At 48.6% G+C, this 23,458-nt stretch overlaps 1 long non-coding RNA gene across 1 annotated transcript; it reads right to left on the bottom strand.

The window, feature by feature from the left end:
* Positions 1-549: 549 nt before the first annotated feature.
* LOC136591229 (uncharacterized) lies at positions 550-3,006 on the bottom strand. The gene is made up of 4 exons (XR_010787934.1): positions 2,742-3,006; positions 1,210-1,355; positions 874-972; positions 550-784 (listed from the first exon to the last, which is right to left on the bottom strand). It is a non-coding gene; the product is annotated as an uncharacterized lncRNA (long non-coding RNA).
* Between the last annotated feature and the right edge of the window lie 20,452 nt (positions 3,007-23,458).

Genomic DNA, 23,458 nt, shown 5'->3' on the forward strand with positions numbered 1-23,458 from the left:
AGCCACATAGTACTGATTACATTTTGGGTCCCATTTGTGCATACTAACATAACATTAGGGCCACAATGGGTACATTTCTGAAAACAATACAAACAGGGGTATCCATTTTGGGGTGTCAGTGCACATGAAAATGATGATTTTTTGTGGAAAAAAATTTAGAATAGCACATTAGCCGAAATAAAGCCTTATTATAATTTTTTTTTTTTATCATAATTCCATTAATTCCTGAAAATGTGTGATCTAAATACTCCTCACACCACTCAGTGAACACAAAGGGGTGTACTTTGTAAAATAGGGTCATTTTAGGGGGTATGTATTCTGACACCCACGAGCCTTTGCAATCTTGGCTCGGTGGAGGAAAAAGGATTTAGCAAAATGAGAAAAAATGAGGTTCAACTTGAATGTCTCCAAAATGGTTCCAAACAAAAGATGTTTTTGCAAATGTGCGTCCAGAATAAAGTGAACAGATGGAAATATGTTGGCAAAGATTTGTAGAGTATGCTTGCACATATAACATTTGCAAATGTTAAAAAATTACAAGTTATTCAAAACTGTCAATATTAATTTTAATAAATATACCCAACTTCTGACTGCCCATTGTTACCACTTAAACGAAGTACAACAAGGCACAGAAAAAACAATGTAAGAATCACTTCGATTTGCAAACATGCCCATCTTGAAAGCGTCCTACTGAGCCAACATCTAGGACCGCCAGTCTCTGCTGCTTCAACAACGATTGTGAGCAAACGCAGTGTGGTAATCTTGAAATAACTTATCAGCTCACCTGTAAAGAAGAAGGAAAAAAGTTTGCAAGAAAATAAATAAAAGCTTAGTCTATCCAAAAATACCAAAAAAAAAAAAAAGGTGAGTCACCGGCAAAAAGCAGTCCATAAAACTAAGGGTTTCAAGATTGCTGAACGTTGAGGGTCTCTTCACTGTCCGCCAGCCTTCCCATTCTCAAGGACGTCAGATCTGCAGGAAATAACGAAAAATCAGCAGGTTAACAGTCACATCACACCAGTATTACTGATCCCTAGATCCGCTCTACCCACTTACATTGACCACTACTCCCCCAACCTGGTCAGAAGAATCATATATTATATATACACGTACACACGTACGCACACACGAAAACCTGCAAATATGTGCAAAATAAGCACGTATGAGCAGATGCACGCAATGAAAATTTTAGCAGATGCAGCAGCTTACCTTGACGAGTTATGTCAGCTTGTGTGCAAGCGAAGCGAAATTCTTCTCAAAACGCGTCCAAACGTCAGGATCCTCTCCACACGTAAGTTTGCAAAAAAAAGCGCACAAATCTCGGGTGGCCGCGTCTCCACACGTAGCGCACAAATCTGCAAAAAAAGACAGGTTGCGTCAGGTGGCGTCGCGCAAATCTCAGGTGACATACTCACCACACGTAGCGCACAGCGAATTAATCTCAGGTAGGTACTCGCCACACGTAGCGCACAGCGCATTAATCTCAGGTAGATACTCACCACACGTAGCACACAGCGCATTAATCTCAGGTAGGTACTCACCACACGTAGCGCACAGCGCATTAATCTCAGGTAGGTACTCAGCACACAGCGCATTAATCTCAGGTAGGTACTCAGCACACACAGCGCATTAATCTCAGGTAGGTACTCACCACACACAGCGCATTAATCTCAGGTAGGTACTCACCACACACAGCACACAGCGCATTAATCTCAGGTAGGTACTCACCACACGTAGCGCACAGCGCATAGATCTCAGGTAGGTACTCAGCACACAGCGCATTAATCTCAGGTAGGTACTCAGCACACAGCGCATTAATCTCAGGTAGGTACTCAGCACACAGCGCATTAATCTCAGGTAGGTACTCAGCACACAGCGCATTAATCTCAGGTAGGTACTCACCACACAGCGCATTAATCTCAGGTAGGTACTCACCACACGTAGCGCACAGCGCATTAATCTCAGGTAGGTACTCACCACACGTAGCGCACAGCGCATTAATCTCAGGTAGGTACTCACCACACGTAGCGCACAGCGCATTAATCTCAGGTAGGTACTCACCACACGTAGCGCACAGCGCATTAATCTCAGGTAGGTACTCACCACACGTAGCGCACAGCGCATTAATCTCAGGTAGGTACTCACCACACAGCGCATTAATCTCAGGTAGGTACTCAGCACACAGCGCATTAATCTCAGGTAGGTACTCAGCACACAGCGCATTAATCTCAGGTAGGTACTCAGCACACAGCGCATTAATCTCAGGTAGGTACTCAGCACACAGCGCATTAATCTCAGGTAGGTACTCAGCACACAGCGCATTAATCTCAGGTAGGTACTCACCACACACAGCGCATTAATCTCAGGTAGGTACTCACCACACAGCGCATTAATCTCAGGTAGGTACACAGCGCATTAATCTCAGGTAGGTACACAGCGCATTAATCTCAGGTAGGTACACAGAGCATTAATCTCAGGTAGGTACACACCACACAGCGCATTAATCTCAGGTAGGTACTCACCACACGTAGCGCACAGCGCATTAATCTCAGGTAGGTACTCACCACACAGCGCATTAATCTCAGGTAGGTACACAGCACATTAATCTCAGGTAGGTACTCACCACACAGCGCATTAATCTCAGGTAGGTACACAGCACATTAATCTCAGGTAGGTACTCACCACACAGCGCATTAATCTCAGGTAGGTACACAGCACATTAATCTCAGGTAGGTACTCACCACACAGCGCAGAAATCTTCCTCTCCCACGTTGTAAGTATAAAAGGCTCCAACCATCAGCTTCCTCTGTAGGCTCGGAATTCGCGGGCAAATTCAAGTATCGGTGACGTCACCGGTCACGTGAGGCGCGGGCACAGCTCTCATCGTGCACGGCAGCTGAACTGTACTGCTCGTGCACAATGGGAGGTCACATGGTGCCGATTCCAGCCACCTCATTGGCTGGAATCGGCAGCAGGAATAACCGCAGTGTAAACTACTAATATGCCTCCGGAGGTGAGTAGAGCCGCAGTAGCCCCTCCCCCTGGTAATCGCTAGCCGGCAGAGACTGATAGACTGCAGCTGTGAGTGGTCACAGCTGCAGTCTATCAGTTGGAGGGCCGCGCCGTGGGAGTCTGCAGCCTGTAATTAGCTGCCGGCACCACGTGTAACAGCCCTCCCCTCTGCTCTTGCTGACCTGCGGCGCTGCCTCCCGTCTCTCTTCTCTCTTCTCTCTCCTCTCTCCTCAGCCATCATGCGGCCGACAGCGTCGATCCCCCGGGCCCCCTCAGCTCAAGGGCCGGGTATATGCACTGGGGGAGGGTGTCACTATTGCACTGGGGGGGTGTCACTATTGCACTGGGGAGCCGTCACTATTGCACTGGGGAGCCGCTGGGGGGGTGTCACTATTGCGCTGGGGGGCCGCTGGGGGGGGGGTGTCACTATTGCAGTGGGGGGCCGCTGGGGGAGGGTGTCACTATTGCACTGGGGAGCCGTCACTATTGCACTGGGGAGCCGCTGGGGGGGTGTCAATATTGCGCTGGGGGGCTGCTGGGGGGGGGGGGTGTCACTATTGCAGTGGGGGGCCGCTGGGGGAGGGTGTCACTATTGCACTGGGGGGCCGCTGGGTGGGGGGTGACACTATTGCGCTGGGGGTGTGTGTGTCACTATTGCAGTGGGGGGCCGCTGGGGGAGGGTGTGTCACTATTGCAGTGGGGGGCCGCTGGGGGAGGGTGTCACTATTGCACTGGGGGGCCGCTGGGGGGGGGGTGACACTATTGCGCTGGGGGTGTGTGTGTCACTATTGCAGTGGGGGGCCGCTGGGGGAGGGTGTGTCACTATTGCAGTGGGGGGCCGCTGGGGGAGGGTGTCACTATTGCACTGGGGGGCCGCTGCGAGGTGGGGGGGTGTCACTATTGCACTGGGGGGCCGCTGGGGGGGTGTCACTATTGCACTGGGGGGCCGCTGGGGGGGTGTCACTATTGCGCTGGGGGGGGTGTCACTATTGCACTGGGGGGCCGCTGGGGGGGGGGTGTCGCTATTGCGCTGGGGGGGGGTGTCGCTATTGCACTGGGGGGCCGCTGGGGGGGGGGGTGTCGCTATTGCACTGGGGGGCCGCTGGGGGGGTGTCACTATTGCACTGGGGGGCCACTGGCGGGTGTCGCTATTGCACTGGGGGGCCGCTGGCGGGTGTCGCTACTGCACTCGGGGGGCCGCTGGCGGGTGTCGCTACTGCACTGGGGGGGCCGCTGTGGGGTGTCGCTACTGCACTGGGGGGGCCGCTGTGGGGTGTCACTACTGCACTGGGGGGGCCGCTGTGGGGTGTCACTACTGCACTTTGGGGCCGCTGTGGGGTGTCACTACTGCACTGGGGGGCCGCTGTGGGGTGTCATTGTTGCACTGGGGGGCCGCTGTGGGGTGTCATTGTTGCACTGGGGGGCCGCTGTGGGTTGTCATTGTTGCACTGGGGGGCCGCTGTGGGTTGTCATTGTTGCACTGGTGGGCCGCTGGGGGGTGTCATTGTTGCACTGGGGGGCCGCTGGGGGGTGTCATTGTTGCGCTGGGGGGTGTCATTGTTCCACTGGGGGCCCGCTGGGGGGTGTCCCTAATGCACTGGGGGCCCGCTGGGGGGGTCACTATCGCCGCTGTGGGGGTCACTATTACCGCTGGGGCCGCTGTGATGTGGGGGTCACTATTACTGCTGGGTGGGGGTTCCCTATTATCGCTGGGGGTGCTGGGGGGGAGGGGTCACTATTACCGCTGGGGGTCACTATTACCGCTGGGGCTGCTGTGTGGTGGGGCTCACTATTATCGCTGTGGGGGGTCACTATTACCGCTGGGGCTATTGTGTGGTGGAGGTCACTATTATCGCTGTGGGGGGTCACTATTACCGCTGGGGCAGCTGTAGGGTGGGGGTCACTATTACCGCTGGGGCTGCTGTGTGGTCGGGGTCACTATTATCGCTGTGGGAGGTCACTATTACCGCTGGGGCCGCTGTGATGCAAGGGTCACTATTACTGCTGGGGCTGCTGGGGGTGGGTCACTATTACCGCTGGGGTATGTTTACATGTGGCGGAAATGGGCAGGGCTGTTTCAAAATAGGGTGCAAATTTTGACTACTTTTTGGATGCGGAAATGCTGCAGAATTTTCCACAGAAATTTCCGCTGAGGACGTTCTGCAACATTTCCGCATCTAAAAGCAGTCAAAATCTGCATGCTGTCAATTTTGAAGCGGCTGGTCCTTTTTGGAACGACGGGGGTAAAATCATACGCCGTGATAAACCCCGCCCCCGACGTGTTGGCACTTTGTGATAAATAAGTGGGTTTTAGGTTGCGGTTTGGGCACTCGATCTCTAAAAGGTTCGCCATCACTGGCCTATGCTCATTAGTGCTTAAACCAGGTCAGTCATGAAGGAGTTAACTGCGGGCGAATGCAGGTTACAGATGGAGGGATGTTGGTTGAACTGCATGTAAATCTGCAATAGTTTGGGGGACTCCCAGCAGACAGAGGGGTTCTCCTCCAGGAAGCAGGCAGCACATGGTTAACTACCTAAGCCGGGTGCGGGTGAATGCAACGCTTGTATGAAAGAGGCATAAAGCTGCGGGGTTTTTTTTCTCCCCTCTTCCCCCATGCACAGATATACGTTGTCCTCGTGTGCAGGGGAAGGGGGGGGGGGGGGAAGAGCCAGGAGCAGGAACTGAGCTCCTGTCCCCCTCTCTGCCTCCTCTCCGCCCCTCTGCACTATTTGTAATGGGGAGAGGTGGGACGGGGGCGGGGCTAATTCTCGGAACTTAGCCCCGCCCCCGCCTCTTCCCATTGCAAATAGCGCAGCGTCATGACCGCGGGAAAGGAGGGAGCCGCTGCGGGATTCTGCATGAAGAATCTGCGGCGGGCATGATTTTCCCCGTGGACATGAGGCCTAAGGCCCCAGGGCCACGGGGAAAATCAGGCCCGCTACGGATTCTCCATGGAGAATCCGTAGCTGGTCCCGCCTGCCCCGCGGACATGATGCTAAGAAATAGGAATAAACTCACCTGCAGCGGTCCGTGCGTGTCTTCCTTCCATCACGAACGGAACTTCTTTCTTCAGCCCAGCGGATGTGCTTGGCATGTCGGCTGTGTGCCGTTCGCATGCGCCGGTCACATTCGCCGGGCCGAAGAAAGAAGTTTCCGGCCGCGAAGGAAGGAAGACCTGCATTGCCCGGAGCAGGTGAGTTTAATTCAGGCGCGGGTCTCCTGCGGATCCGGACGGCTTCCATAGGCCTCAATAGAAGCCTGCAGGAGCCATCCCCGCGGGAGCCCCGCGCCTGAATGGAGCATGGCCGGATTTTTTCCTGCACACGGGACCCGCGCCTGCAGGAAAAAATGACATCCGCAGATATTTTACTACCTGCGGGTGTCTAATGCATCCCTATGGGGCGCGGATCCGCGTGCAGGAAAAACGCTGCGGATTTAAAATCCGCATTTGCCCGTGGACATGAGGCCTAAGGCGGATTTTAACTCTTCTCCTGCCCGCGGATCCGCATCCCATAGGATGCTCCCTGCTGTTGGCGCGACCACCAGTCACCCTTAAAAGTAAACAGAAAGTTAAAAAATGGTAAAATGTAATCTTCGCTCATATTCGTGAGGGGAGATACAATTACATACCTAAGGCCCCCGGATTTACCCTTGGACCTCACCTCGGCTTCTGCGCACGCGCCCGTCGTCAACGTTGGCCGATGCAAGAGCCGAAGATTGCCTGAGTAATTTAAGATATCCCTGCTCCTGGCTACCAAACATAGCCGAGAGCCTGGAGATTTCATGGTGGGCCGCAGTACGTGGTCCCCAGTCACGTGATTGCCATTAGCCAATGGATAACGGCGATCATGTAAAAGTAAAAGAGTTACAGCTTCACCTCCTGTCACGAATCCAATCCGTAAGGGAAGGTGAAAATTCTTCCCTAAGGCCTCCGGCGATGTCCCCCGATGGGATCCTTATCCTCGGTTGGATAACGGCGATCATGTAAAAGTTAAGAAAAAGTTGAAGTTTAACCTCCCCTCTTTGATCGGTGAGAGGAGATGAAAATTCTTACCGGAGGCCTCCGTATTTGAACCTCGATGTGATCCTCCTCCGTGGACCTTCTCCGGCTTCTGCGCATGAACCTGCCTTAAAATGCCAGACACATGCGCAGCAGCTGGGGAGCCCGGAAAATTTTAAATCTCTGTGTTCCCGGCTAACAAAGGTCACCGAGAGCCTGGAGCAGTGATCGGTGGTCTCGTTGAGCTGTCCCTGGTCACGTGATAAAAAGGTAGTGATCTACCGAAGGCCGGTCTCACACGACTGGATATGTTATACAGCCAGCCGCGGCGAAGGGAAGATCCGGAGCAGGTGAGTAAATTCCGATTTTGGTCTCCCGCACGAAAATGGAGCACGGTCCAGATTTTTTCATGCTCAATTTTTAAAAAAATCACTTTTATTGACCATCCGCGGGTATTTATCTACCCGCGGGAGATCAATGCATCCCTAGGGGATGCGGATCCGCGGGCAGGAGAAGAGTTAAAATCCGCCTTAGGCCTCATGTCCACGGGCAAATTCGGATTTTAAATCCGCAGCGGTTTTCCGCAGCGGAATTATACATCAGTATTTTGTGAGCCAAACCAGGAACGGGCACAAAATACGGAAGAAATGAAAATCTTCCCAATTAGACTTTCTCTACACTTCTGGTTTTGGCTCACAAAATACTGATGAAAAATATGCCCGTGTGAATAAGCCCCTAATTCTGTGCATTGGGGGAAGGGGGGAGAAAAAAACCCCGCAGCTTTAGGCCTCTTTCATACAAGCGTTGCATTCACACGCAAAGGCATCGCGTGGAAGAATTGCGGCAGCGCAGCATTGCTGCAATCTAATCCCTTTTGGAATTAGCGCTGTCTCGTCCATTCACAGGGCTGCATCACGTGAATGGACTCCGCTGCCGCGGTCGGCAGAATGGCTTTTGTTAAGCCTTAATAGCTAAATAGAAGCCCGCTGTCTTCTGCAACAAGTGCCGGTAAACTCCCTCCCCCTCTCTGCGGTTTTTGTCAAAAAATAGGTCATGGCTCATATTTTGATGCTGTGCGGGAGGGGAGGGGGGGTAATAATCGCCCGTGTGAATGAATGCATTGGAGTCCAATGCTTTACATGGCGATGATTTGTGGGCGACATTTATCTGCGAGAAAACATTTGTATGAAAGCAGCTTTATGAGTGCGATATCAGTCTGATTTTCTTGTAGCGATATTGCGCTTGCCCGCGTATGTGTATTCGCATCTGCAGATATTTTGCTGGCTTTTGTGCATTCAGAAAGATACCCACCGCTGATCCCAGCTATTGAAATTAGTCTAACGAGTTCTGGGTGTGTTCCTCTCCTGCGCAATTACGCAGCCAGCTCCCTCATTTGCATATTACCCAGAGGAGCGTGCATGGCCAGGTGCGTCTACTTACTCAGTTTGCAGTTGCTCTCCGTTAGGGGGATTCATGACAGTTCCCTTATTTGTATATTACCCAGAGGAGCGTGCATGGCCAGGTTCGTCTCCTTACTCAGTTTGTAGGTGCTCTCCCTAAGGAGGATTCATGCCAGCTCCTTCATTTGCATATTACCCAGAGGAGCGTGCACAGCCAGGTGCGTCTACTTACTCAATTTGTACTTGCTCTCCCTAAGGAGGATTTATGCCAGCTCCCTTATTTGCCTATTACCCAGAGGAGCGTGCATGGCCAGGTGCATCTGCTTACTCAGTTTGTAGTTGCTCTCCCTAAGGAGGATTCATGCCAGCTCCCTTATTTGCATATTACCCAGAGCAGGGGCGTAGATAGAGGCTCATGGGCTCGGGTGCATAAGTTTAGCTTGGGGCCCTCTACAGACCCCTCCAACCTCCACTCCTTTTCACGGCTACTACTTCTACATCACTTTTAGCTCCATTACTGTTTTTTTTTTTTAATTGCCCACCAATAGATCATTGGTAATCAGTGGTTTTAGCAGAGTTTTAAAACATCCAGAACACAAGCCTCAAGGCATGCTTCGCTTCCTCAGGAAAGAAAAAGAAAAAAAAAAATATATATATATATACATACACACACACATATACAGACATATACACATATGGAGACAGCATAATAACAATATATACAATAGAGACAACATTATATGGATGAGATTTCTTTAAACGTGTGACTACTTCTCCATTCACTTCTGTCGAGCTGACGGAGATGGTCAAGCACTGAGCTCCCATGAACGGCGGAGTCGTAGTCATGCAATGAGACTAGTGCTACGCGACCAAGATTGCTGTATAGCCCTGCGACCTCACACTCTCGGGCCGGCTTCACACCACCAGTTTCCTATTGTTCAATCCGCAGTTGTCGTCCACACGGAGGATCTGCAGCAAATCACATGCATTGAAAGATACATACTACTGCTACTTCCTTCACACTCGCGGTCATCCGCATTACAGATTCTGCAGGAACGCAGGGTCGCCGGCTGGGGTAACGGCCAGATTCCGCTGTGGTATCCCGTATTCGGAATGTGAAGTGGTTGTGTGCAGCTGGCCTTACTGAAGACAATGGAGTTGCGATACAACTCACAAGTAGCTGCGACCAATATATTGCAAAAATCCAACCTCGGTGAGGTTTTAGCAATCTATAGGTTGTGGGAACTTGCGCGACCCCATTGATATATTTGAGAATGCAAGTTCACAGGGCTGCACAGCGATCTTTGGTCACATGACCCATGGCATGGCGAAAGACTCCATAGAGCTCCAGCCTTAGGGCTCACGTCCACAATTGTGTTCTCACCGCAGAGACGCAGCGTTTTACGCATACCACCGTGGGCTCTTTGGCCAGATTCACACAGATGTATTTGCGCAGCATATTACTCATGAAAAATATACATGCTAAATACACGTCAGTAGAACCCGCTGATTGCAGCGAGTTCCTTCACATAAGTGTATTTTGCATGCGCATTTTGTCCAAAAAAAAAACAGTCCCCTTTATTTTCTCGTGCATTTCTGCAGGGGAAGAACATGTATTATTCTAATTACACTAATTGCCCATTTCAATAAATGGCGGCATGGTTGCGTGTTTTTTTGCGCTTGCAAATGTGCTTGATTCATGCTAACAAAAGTACAGTAAGGGCCGCTTCACACAAACATATTTGTTTCAATGGGTGCCTTCAGAATTCTCTTTACAACGTCGTTGCGTATGGGCTGCGGGTATATCCGCGACCACGGAGCACAATAGGCTCTATGCTGCGGATATCCGCGGTAAAATAGAACTTGCTGCGTTCTCTTTTCTGCGAGTGGATTACATAATTCCAACCCACTAATGTGAGCGGAATTGTGTAATCCAATGCGATTGATCTGCTTATTACCGCGGATCAGACGCATGCGGAATCCGTAATTCCTATCCGGTCATGTGAGACCGGCCTAAGGTAGATCTCTACCTTTTTATCACGTGACCGGGGACCGCTCAACAAGGTCACTGCTCCAGGCTCTCCAGGGAGCAAGGAGATTTTACGTTTCCTGGACTCCCCGACTCCTGCGCATGTGTCCGGTGTTTTGCCAGCGGTCGCATGTGCAGAATCCGGGTAAGTTCACGGATGAGGATCGCGTTGGGGTGCAAATACGGAGGCCTCCGGTAAAAAGTTTCATCTCTCACCGATCGCATCGGTGAGGGGGAGATGAAACTTCAATTTTTAAAAAAAAACTTTTACGTGATCGCCATTATCCATTGTATAACGGCGAACACGGGATCAGGAACCACTCACCGGGGCCCCCCGTGAAATCTCCAGGTTCTTGGCTCAGTTTTGTAGCCAGGAGCAGGGAGATTTTAAATTATCCTGGCAATCCACAGCTTTTGCGCATGCGTCCGCCATTTTGGCGATAGGCGTGTGCGCAGAAGCTGGGGTAAGGTCCGCGGATAAATCTGGGGGCCTTACGTGCGTACTTTCATCCACCCTCACGGATATGATCCGTGAGGGGAGATGAAACGTACGCTTTTTAAACTTTTTTAAAACTTTAACTTTTTTTTTTTTTTTACTTTTTCACACTTTTTTTTTTAACTTTACATGATCACTGTCATCCACCCAGACACATGTTTTTACGTCCTCAGGGATTAAGGCCCACTTGGGCAGGACGTAAAAACACTATGGGCTAGTCACTAAGGGGTTAAGAATTAAATTATGCAAACCGAATAATACGAAATGTAACGATTGGCCAATTTTGCATCTTTCAAATAATGTGGAATATGATTTAGACCCGTTACCACTGAGAAACAAGGCGAGGTTCATCCATAGACTCATCACAACAGTTCTTTTGTTTTATTATATACTTTGTCAAATCAATAATTTAGAAAATCAATTAAATATTTGTTGATGAAAATGGACAAATGTTTCCGCTTACCTGTACAGAGCTGACGGAAAATACAGAAACGTGTTGCACCACCTATTGGATTTACCCAAACTTACAGCACCATAGAGATTAGCGGGTCACCTCCCAGTTCTCCATCTTTTTGCCCATTTTTCTCTAGGGTGGTTTCAAACCGGCGGGTAAAATCGCGCCATTTTTAACCGATGCGTTGGTTATTGAAAAAAAAAAAAAAAGCAGATTTCGCAGCCAATGATTCCCGACGGTTCCCTTCCCTTCAGCAAGGTTTTCACTGATGTGATGTTGAGAGAGAAAATCGCAGCCTGCTGTGTCCTTCTGCGCAGTGCGTTTTTTAAAATCTCCCATGTAATCCTATGGAGGCTGCGTTTTATCGCATCACAAGGCGACAAATATGCGCTGCAATGTTAACATTGGAAAGTCCTACCGACTTGCGCGTTAAACAAAAACATGTGGTTTTTAATGTGCGTGGCAGCGATGCGATTTAATCCTCTAAAAAAAAAAAAAGCATCGCTGGTGATTGTCACAGCCGTATATTGGGACAAAACTAAGCCTAAGCTTTCTGTGGTTTCGTTTTCACCAGCAGTATTCTCTCCCGTTAATACTTGACCGAGAAAATATAGGACCTCCCCTATGAATACTATGTGCGTGAAAGATCAGGCGGCCGCCATATTCCCACCATTTATTTTGTTTCTTACAGTTGCTCCTACAGCGGTGTGTGTGTGTTTGTATATGTATGTGTGTATGTATGTATATATATTTTACACACATACACACATCGCAATGCATTGTTCTTACAAGGCGCACTGCACTGGCAGACACACTCGCATATTTGCCATGCGAGATATTGGTTTGAGTTTCTCGGGCTGATATAGTGCTCACTTGTGTAAAATCAGCCACAGAGAATGAATTTAACATCACCAAAGACATAAAGCTATACATTGCCCTCTATTGTCAGCATGCTGTTATCCTGACCCCCAAGTGTCAATGCATAATGCATCCCAAGTGGCAGCTTGCCCACCCATATCACGTCTTGTATCCAAGCTAGAGGCGATACAACAGGGTCTGTTTCACATTTTGTATCCAAGCTAGAGGTAGTACAACTTTAACTTTTTTCCTTCTGCTTTGCTCAGATTCATTCAAATACTGTGGGTCAAAATACGCAGCACAGCCCTAGAGGAATTCGTTAAGGGGTCTAGTTTTTTAAACAGGGTCATTTGTGGGGGTTCTCCAAAGTGCTCAAGGGCTCCACAAGTGAGCAATGGGACCTAAAACACTTTCATGCAAAATAACTGTTCACAAAGCCACCGGCTGCTCCTTTCGGTTTGGGCCCCATTGTGCATACGGACACAAGATTAGGGCCACAATGGGTATATCTCTGAACACGGGACATACGGGGGGTCTCCATTTTGGGGTGCCAATCCTCATCTTCATGTGCAATATAGAAAAAAAGCCCATCATTAAAATTAAAATGACATATTTGCAAAAATATGAAATTTAATTTCTTCCCCTCCAAATTGCATTAATTCTTGACAAAACCTGTGGGGTAAAAATCCTCCTGACCCCCTCAGTGAATACATTAAGGGGTGTAGTTTATAAAATGGGGTCATTTGTGGGGGGATCTATCATTTGGACACCCATGAGACTTTGCAATCTTGGCTTGGTGCAGGAAAAAAAAGTGTTCCTCAAAATGTTAAAAATCAATGTAAAATTTGTACGTCTCCTAAATTGTTAAAAAAAAACTGAAGTTTTTCTAATGTGCGTCCAGAATAAAGTAAACAGATGGAAATATATATCTTATCAAAGATTTGTACAGTATGTTTGCACATGTTTGAGATATTGTGGCTGAAAATAAATTACATTTTTATAAATTTTTTCTCAATTTTGACGCTTTTAATAAATATACACTAATTTTATCAGACTATTTTCACCACCTAAATGAAGTACAACATGTGGCAAAAAAACAATATCAGAATCACTTGGATATGCAGAGCCTTTAGGCCTCATGTCCACGGGGAAAAGAAGAATTAAAATCCGCAGCGGATCACCCGCACGCGGATCCGCACCCCATAGGGATGCATTGACCACCCGCGGGTAGATAAATACCCGCGGATGGTCAATAAAAGTGAATTAAGAAAAATGTGGAGCATGAAAAAAACTGCGCAATATTTTACACCGATTGAGTAAACAGAAAAGATACCCAAACACAGCGGCCTTTGGTTTATCAGGGAATGACACTTGGTGTAAAATCCACATTTTTAGTAAATAATAAAACGTGATTTGAATTTGTTTTTTTGTTTTACCTTATTTATGTTTTTAACTCCTGATTACCCACGCTGTAAAGCCGGCTGCACATGGCTGTGACGGGCTCCGCCATGGAATTCCGGGGCGGAGCCCGTCACGGCGGCCCCAAGAGACCCCAATACTTACCTCCAGTTTCGGAGTCCTGCATGACGCCTCAGCGCGCATGGGCAATCGAGCGCGTGACGCACCGCAGCGGCATGTGACGCGGTAGGCGTAGAGGCGGTTTCACGCTATCTTCCGCTGTGCTACAGCGAAAGATAGCGTGAATGGACGGCTTCCACAGACTGTAATGGAAGCCGTCCACGCATACACCCGCGGCAAATAGAGCATGCCGTGGGTGAGGACGGGTGATTTTACGGAGCGGAATTCCGCTGTGAAATTCCGCACCGTAAGCATTGAGCTATTAGGTTGAATAGATCCGTCTGTGGGAAGGAGCCTTAAGGCCTCATGTCCACTAGCAAAATCTAATTGCGGTTTCCGCAGCGGATTTTCCCCTAGGGAATCATTGGCCATCCGTGGTCCATTAAACTGATTTTTGCACCCGCGGATGGAATTTTAATAGAATTGCGTTTTTCACGCGTGGGAGAAAAAAACCCGGCATGCTCTGAGGGAGCTGGAAGACCTTTGCATAGCCCCACCCAACGCTTTCTCAACCGCGCCCTCCCCCCTCCCCCTCACATCCTCCTCAGTCCTTCCTCTTGCACCGTGCTCACGCATCCTAGGCTTGCAGAGCCTGCAGGACTCGTCACCTCCCTACGCAGGATGGTTAAGCAGACGATGACACTAGAAGCAAGCACTAGTTTGCCTCTGAAGGTGCGTCCGTCGGTCGTTTTGAGAGATCTCTTTTGGTGGACGCATTTTGAGTGGGGACGGACGGAAACTTTTTCCCAAAAAAAGGAAAATTGGCTTCGAGCCCATAGGGCTTTATTGGCTTCCCCTGGGCTGGCATTAGTAGACCCTAGTAAGAATAAGAATAGATCAGCATGGTCATCTGAAGAAGTTAAAATGTACAGCAGGCCTTTTTTTTCCCCACCATACATAAATAAATTCATCCATCCATCCATAACTATAGATTATATAGAGAAATAAATCTTGCTATTTGTATAGCGATAGATAGATAGATAGAGTGAGTAGATTATAGACATACATTATATCCAGATGATAGATTTTAGATTATTTATATCTGTGTAATTTTATCATCTATATTAATTAGATAATCCATAGATCTATTATCTATCAATCAACAGATCTATTATATAATCAACATACATTATAGAATCTACATATATACATAATACAGCTTTATGTGTTTGTGTATGTATGTAGATATATAAATATATATATATATATCATCTAAAATCTATCTTTAATCTATATGCACAAAATCTATAATTCAGATATAATCTATATCTACATAATTAATAAATAAATAGATAGATTCATTCATTCATACTCATTCATTCATACTCATTCATTCATACATACATACATACATACATACATACATACACACTGTATGCAAATGAGCCAGGTGTCTGGCAGGCTGATGTCACTGCATTGTGAGGTCATCAATTTAGAAGTATAAATACCGGACTTGGCAGCCATGTTAGTCAGTCTCCGCTGCAGCTCGGAGACGGGGGGTGGGGGAACCCCTATCTCCTCCGAGAAGCCACAGAACTGGACCCTTTTTATTTTTAGCAGAGTGCATTTTTAATGCAGCACACAAGGGGGAGACAGCGGCCTACCAAAATCTACTGGGTCATATGACGTGGCTGGCGGCGGGCGGGGAAGCGGTTTTTACTCTATCTTCCGCTGTGCTACAGCGGAAGATAGCGTGACGCACTGCTTCCATTGACTAGAATGGAGGCCGGCCGCGCGTACACCCGCGGCAAATAAAGCATACCGCGGGTGAGGTCAGGTGATTTCACGGTGGAATTCCGCACCGTGAGCATTGAGCTATTGGGTTCAATAGAACCTAATAGCTGCGGGCAACGCAGCAGATTTACGCAGCATAAATCCCTCCGTGGGAATGAGCCCTAACTTTAGCCAGCAGAAGGTGCCATAGTATAAGGCAGAAAAAGAAAAGCCCCATGGCAACCCAAATCCAAAATTGGATTGCAGAGGGTTAAAGAGGCCCTGTCCTTTTTATAACGACGGGGGTAAAATCATACGTCCTGATCAGCCCCGCCCCTGACACGTTGGCGCTTTGCGATAAATAAGTGGGTTTTGTGTTGCAGTTTGGGTACCCAGTCTCTAAAAGGTTCGCCATCACTGATATAGAGGAAGCCCCGACATGTTGGATACACATGGGAGTGCAGCGCCAAAAACGCATGGAACCGTAGTAAGAGGAAAAACAGTGTGAAAATGGCCTTATAAAGATATATGTTTACATTTAGGCTGGATTCCGATGAGCTTACGCATATTTGCACAGACAAAGAAATAACACGCAACGATTATCTCAGCTAGTGAAATAGACAATTAGTATAATATGCGTTCTTTCCCTATGAGAATGTACGAGAAAATATAGTATGCTGCGTATTTTTTTGTGAGATCGAAATGCACATGGAAAATACGCGCCTGTGAACAAACCCATTGAAATCAATCATTTCTATTTTCTGTGACTTTCATAGGTGCAACTGCCCCAGAACAAATGGAATCCTGTCCCCTTCACCAGCAGTTTACACTCCGTGCCAGTGCGCGGAAGTTTGGAAATTGCTACGGCGCCGCCCGATCTTCCCTGCAGGTACTGTCACTACATGATAGGGCAGGTATTATCTTTTCCCGAGCGCACAAATAACGGGCGGGAAAAGAAGTGGTAAAAACAAAACCGCAGAAATTCCAAATTGCAAGAGGGCAGTGTTTCGATACACTCTCCTGCTCTGAACAGAGCGGGAATTAAAAAAAAAAAATCAAACTGCGCATGTCCGTGATGTGAAATTAGTGGGCATGCACAGTGCTATACTTACCACATACGCGGCCTCTGCCGTCTATCTGCCGGCAGAGAGTATTGGTTGCAATTTGTAAAACACCGCAGGAGACCCACAGTGTGTTACGTATACGCCCGTGGACATGAGCCCTAAGGCTGCTTTCACACAGGCGTCTGGTAAAATGCTGCATTTTAAAGTGTTTTCGAACGCCATTTTCAAACGTGCTCAACAGCGTTGTGTAACGCACTCCATCATTACAATAGGTGATGAGGGGCGTTAAAAAGGGCTGAAACAAACTAAAATAGAGAGGCCTTAGAGACAAAGTCTGTTTGCTCCTTAACCCCTTATTGACCGCCCTATAGTGTTTTTGATCCCTAGGGCCGTAAAAACATGCTCACTCTGAGGATTAAAGCCCTGGGGGCTGTGGACATGACAGCTCCTGGCGGAAGATGATGATTGGTATTTGTTTCGGGGGTGGGGGGAGAAATTTCCGGAATACTCATTGGGTGTCTCGTTTGAAGTTTTTGCATCTATGGTCGGGGAATGGGAGAGCCCAAATCTTATAGTTCCAGTGTATGTACAACCTTCCACGAGAGCGCGGGGACGTTACTAGTCTAAGTAAACGATGCGCATAAATGCCACAAATGTATTAACCCTTAGGGCGCCGACGCACTGGCGATTTTTATTTTTTTATTTTTTTTCCCCCCTGCGAAATTCGCAGCATTCTTTTCTCTGCAGTGGTCTATGGGACTTGTAATGTTAAAATCGCGATCGCGCAAAATCGCAATTTATCGCGATTTTGCGCGATCGCAATTTTAACATTACAAGTCCCGTAGACCCCTGCAGAGAACAAAATGCTGCGAATTTCGCAGGGAAAAAAATCGCCAGTGGGTGGGCGCCCTTAATCGTACTGACCAGCAGATTGTGTGCCTTTAGGAAAAGCATAGGTGTACCGTCAGGTGTCACAATTGCAAACCGGCCCCTGCGGTGAGGGAACTCAGAGGCCCCCACCATATAAAGACTGTGCATGGAGTGCGTTACTCCCTTGCCGCACTGCCTGTTGTGGGAGGGGGTGGAGGGTTGGCCAATGCAGTGTACAGCGCGGAGCTGGTTGATGACATCATCATTCTTCTGCTCCTGGCACCCGTGTGGTCTCCTCACACTACCAGACAACTGTTGTGGGAGGGGTGGAGGGTCGGCCGGCGCGGAGTTGGATGATGACATCATCATCCTGCTCCTGGCGCCTGTGTGGTCCCTTCACACTGCCGGACGCCTGTTGTGGGAGGGGTGGAGTGTCGGCCGACGCGGTGTATGTAGTGGAGCCGGATGATGACATCATCATTCTTCTGCTCCTGGCACCTGTAGAGAGCATTGGTCCTGTTCCGGAGGGCTGGTCCCATGACTGTCATATTCTGACTGCCCTGTGTTTGTCCCCCCCTTCCCCAGGGGTCAATGTATTTCTTGGAAGCCCCTTGAGGACATGGCCATATGAGGCCTGGTGAAGTGTAGTTCTTATTTTCCCATCTCTCGACGCCTGTGATGTATTCCAGCATTAATGCCCGGATACATTGTGTCCTGCGGGGGGCAGATTATCTCCATATCAAACACAACACTTGGTTTTGGAAGTTCTTTTCCCATCCCCGCATTCAGCATCCCATAACTTCTGCATCTTTCCCGGTCAGAGGTATGTGAGGCCTTGCTTTCTACGTGACGAGCTTTTTGCCCCATTTTGGGTCCATACTTTTGATCACTTAGTATTTTGCCTCCATTTATTAGAGGTTTGTCTTTCTCCAGTTTTTCTGTGTTTGATAGTGTATTCAGTGTATTGTACAGGCCATTACGGATATGGTGATACCAAATATGGGGGTCTTCACCCCCCCCCCCATATGAAATAGAGGAAAATGCACAGAAAAGTTGAATATCTATATCTCTCTCTATAGGGGCCACAACAGCCATGATTATACAAGAGGCTTCTGTACCGCAATGCCTCATCAGTTACAGTAGTGATCATAGGTAATGGCAAGCAGGGACACCTGTTGTCATGGCAACCAATCGGCCCGCCACGATTACAAGGGCCAGACGACATAACATAGGGAGCATGCTCGCTCAGGGAATCCTCTACATCTCAACAGAATGTAGGAGTTTAATAGTAGGGATCGCTATCCTTAGGTACCCTGCTGTAGCAGTGGGAAGCCCGCTATCGGATGGTGTGAGCTCAGCTTCTGATCCCACGCCATCCACATGATGTACGTTTGTGTCCTGTTGTGGCAAGTACCACACAGCCAGGACAGACGTACATCCGGTGGCATTAAGGGTTTAACCCCTTAAGAGATAACTTATGTCCTGGGTGGCTGGTACTTGCTGTAAACTCGTGGGAGCAGAATCTGAGATTGTACTATCCCACAGTGGGAGCTGGCTGGGACTGACAGCAATCTATGCTGATCGTGGCATGTAAAGGGTTCACAGAGGGAGCTGGCTGGGACTGACTGCAATCTATGCTGACCACGGCATGTAAAGTGGTCAAAGAGGGAGCTGGCTGGGGCTGACAGCAATCTATGCTGACCGTGACATGTAAAGGCTTCACAATGGGAGCTAGCTGGGACTGACAGCAATCTATGCTGACCGTGGCATGTAAAGGGTTCACAGTGGGAGCTGGCTGGGGCTCACAGCAATCTATGCTGACCGTGGCATGTAAAGGGTTTATAGAGGGAGCTGGTTGGGACTGACAGCAATCTATGCTGACCGTGGCATGTAAAGGGTTCACAGAGGAAGCTGGCTGGGACTGACAGCAATCTATGCTTACCGCGGCATGTAAAGGGTTCACAGAGGAAGCTGGCTGGGGCTGACAGCAATCTATGCTGACTGGGCATGTAAAAGGTTTACAGAGGGAGCTGGCTGGGACTGACAGCCATCTACGCTGATCGCGACATGTAAAGGGTTTACAGAGGGAGCTGGCTGGGGCTGACAGCAATCTATGCTGACCGCGGCATGTAAAGGGTTCGCAGAGGGAGCTGGCTGGGACTGACAGCCATCTTGGCTGACTGCGGCATGTAAAGGGTTCACAGTGGGAGCTGGCTGGGATTGAAAGCAATAAATGCTGACCACGGCATGTAAAGGGTTTACAGAGGGAGCTGGCTGGGGCTGACAGCAATCTATGCTGACCGTGGCATGTAAAAGGTTTACAGAGGGAGCTGGCTTGGGCTGACAGCAATCTATGCTGACCGTGACATGTAAAGGGTTCACAGAGGGAGCTGGCTGGGGCTGACAGCAATCTATGCTGACCGTGGAATGTAAAGGGTTCACAGTGGGAGCTGGTTGGGACTGACAGCAATCTATGCTGACCGTGGAATGTAAAGGGTACAATGGTGTCGCATCTGTAAGAAGTCCCCGTGCTGCACGCAGATGGCGCAGAGCGGTGCAGTTGGGGCCGCGCCATGTCCGCTAGGTGCTGTTATTCACCCGCCCCTCCAGCCTCCTGTGCGGCAGCAGCCATGCATGAAGACTCGGCCTGCGCTGTGCAGATGGTTCTGTTGTGCGCATAAACCTCTCTTTATTTATGACCCCACTAGTCCCAGCGAAGACTAGAGAGCCCCCCCCATTACCCACAATGCCCCAGCGGAGACTATGGCCCCGCCCATTACCCACAATGCCCTGGTTAAAGCAGCTGTAAACACTAATGCCCACTAGAGATATGATGGCCTCACCTGCTGGATGTGCAGCTCTGCCTGCAGGAACTGAAGGCCACCGCACCCACCCCAAAAGACATGAAGTTCAGAACTGCTGCGTCCTCCCCAGCGCTGCCGCCCACTAGCCCCGCCCCGCGCTCACTGATTGGATGGTGCGTCTGGAGTGTAGTGGCTGCTGGGAGATCCTACCACCAGCCAATACATTCTAGCCAGCAGATCAGTGAAGTCGCTAGAGTGGAGCTACTGAAGAGAAGAGCCGCTCCAATCTAGTCTTGTGGAGCTAGTGAGCTCCATATTACCTTCAGAGGGGAAGGATGGGTGGGGGGCTGCTGGATCCTGACAGTCATCAAAGGGATGACAACCAGCTAGAACTAGGAGTAATAGATGCAATATAGACCATCCACCATAACACTGATACATATGGTTGGTGAGGAGACAAACTGCTATAGGCGTGCCGCGCGCGTGCGCCGGGCACATCCGCCGGGCCGAAGAAAGAAGATCTGCCCGGTCCGCTACGGGTAAGTTATTCTTATTTTAGGTCTCCCGCGGATCCGGACGGCTTCTATAGGCTTCAATAGAAGCCTGCGGGAGCCGTCCCCGCGGGAGACCCGCACCTAAATGGAGCATGTCCACATTTTTATTAATTCACTTTTATTGACCATCCGCAGGTATTTATCTATCCGCGGGTGGTCATTGCATCCCTATGGGGTGCGGATCCGCGTGCGGGTGATCCGCTGCGGATTTTAATTCTTCTTTTCCCCGTGGACATGAGGCCTAAAGGCTCTGCATATCCAAGTGATTCTGATATTGTTTTTTTGCCACATGTTGTACTTGATTTAGGTGGTGAAGATCGGGCGGCGCCTGTCATCTCGTAGCAATTTCCAAACTTCCGCGCACTGGCACGGAGTGTAAACTGCTGGTGAAGGGGACAGGATTCCATTTGTTCTGGGGCAGTTGCACCTACGAAAGTCACAGAAAATAGAAATGATTGATTTCAATGGGTTTGTTCACAGGCGCGTATTTTCCATGTGCATTTCGATCGCACAAAAAAATACGCAGCATACTATATTTTCTCGCACATTCTCATAGGGAAAGAACGCATATTATACTAATTGTCTATTTCACTAGCTGAGATAATCGTTGCGTGTTATTTCTTTGTCTGTGCAAATATGCGTAAGCTCATCGGAATCCAGCCTAAATGTAAACATATATCTTTATAAGGCCATTTTCACACTGTTACTACGGTTCCATGCGTTTTTGGCGCTGCACTCCCATGTGTATCCAACATGTCGGGGCTTCCTCTATATCAGTGATGGCGAACCTTTTAGAGACTGGGTACCCAAACTGCAACACAAAACCCACTTATTTATCGCAAAGCGCCAACGTGTCAGGGGCGGGGCTGATCCGGACGTATGATTTTACCCCCGTCGTTCTAAAAAGGACAGGGCCTCTTTAACCCTCTGCAATCCAATTTTGGATTCGGGTTGCCTAGGGGCTTTTCTTTTTCTGCCTTATACTATGGCGCCTTCTGCTGGCTAAAGTTAGGGCTCCTTCCCACGGAGGGATTTACGCTGCGTAAATCTGCTGCGTTGCCCGCAGCTATTAGGTTCTATTGAACCTAATGGCTCAATGCTCACGGTGCGGAATTCCATCGTGGAATTCCGCACGGTGAAATCACCTGACCTCACCCGCGGTATGCTTTATTTGCCGCGGGTGTACGCGCGGCCGGCCTCCATTCTAGTCAATGGAAGCAGTGCGTCACGCTATCTTCCGCTGTAGCACAGCGGAAGATAGAGTAAAAACCGCTTCCCCGCCCACCGCCAGCCACGTCATATGACCCAGTAGATTTTGGTAGGCCGCTGTCTCCCCCTTGTGTGCTGCATTAAAAATGCACTCTGCTAAAAATAAAAAGGGTCCAGTTCTGTGGCTTCTCGGAGGAGATAGGGGTTCCCCCACCCCCCGTCTCCGAGCTGCAGCGGAGACTGACTAACATGGCTGCCAAGTCCGGTATTTATACTTCTAAATTGATGACCTCACAATGCAGTGACATCAGCCTGCCAAACACCTGGCTCATTTGCATACAGTGTGTATGTATGTATGTATGTATGTATGTATGTATGAATGAATGAGTATGAATGAATGAGTATGAATGAATGAATCTATCTATTTATTTATTAATTATGTAGATATAGATTATATCTGAATTATAGATTTTGTGCATATAGATTAAAGATAGATTTTAGATGATATATATATATATATTTATATATCTACATACATACACAAACACATAAAGCTGTATTATGTATATATGTAGATTCTATAATGTATGTTGATTATATAATAGATCTGTTGATTGATAGATAATAGATCTATGGATTATCTAATTAATATAGATGATAAAATTACACAGATATAAATAATCTAAAATCTATCATCTGGATATAATGTATGTCTATAATCTACTCACTCTATCTATCTATCTATCGCTATACAAATAGCAAGATTTATTTCTCTATATAATCTATAGTTATGGATGGATGGATGAATTTATTTATGTATGGTGGGGAAAAAAAAGGCCTGCTGTACATTTTAACTTCTTCAGATGACCATGCTGATCTATTCTTATTCTTACTAGGGTCTACTAATGCCAGCCCAGGGGAAGCCAATAAAGCCCTATGGGCTCGAAGCCAATTTTCCTTTTTTTGGGAAAAAGTTTCCGTCCGTCCCCACTCAAAATGCGTCCACCAAAAGAGATCTCTCAAAACGACCGACGGACGCACCTTCAGAGGCAAACTAGTGCTTGCTTCTAGTGTCATCGTCTGCTTAACCATCCTGCGTAGGGAGGTGACGAGTCCTGCAGGCTCTGCAAGCCTAGGATGCGTGAGCACGGTGCAAGAGGAAGGACTGAGGAGGATGTGAGGGGGAGGGGGGAGGGCGCGGTTGAGAAAGCGTTGGGTGGGGCTATGCAAAGGTCTTCCAGCTCCCTCAGAGCATGCCGGGTTTTTTTCTCCCACGCGTGAAAAACGCAATTCTATTAAAATTCCATCCGCGGGTGCAAAAATCAGTTTAATGGACCACGGATGGCCAATGATTCCCTAGGGGAAAATCCGCTGCGGAAACCGCAATTAGATTTTGCTAGTGGACATGAGGCCTTA

The sequence above is a fragment of the Eleutherodactylus coqui genome, unplaced genomic scaffold, assembly GCF_035609145.1.
Source record: "Eleutherodactylus coqui strain aEleCoq1 unplaced genomic scaffold, aEleCoq1.hap1 HAP1_SCAFFOLD_72, whole genome shotgun sequence".
NCBI lineage: Eukaryota > Metazoa > Chordata > Amphibia > Anura > Eleutherodactylidae > Eleutherodactylus > Eleutherodactylus coqui.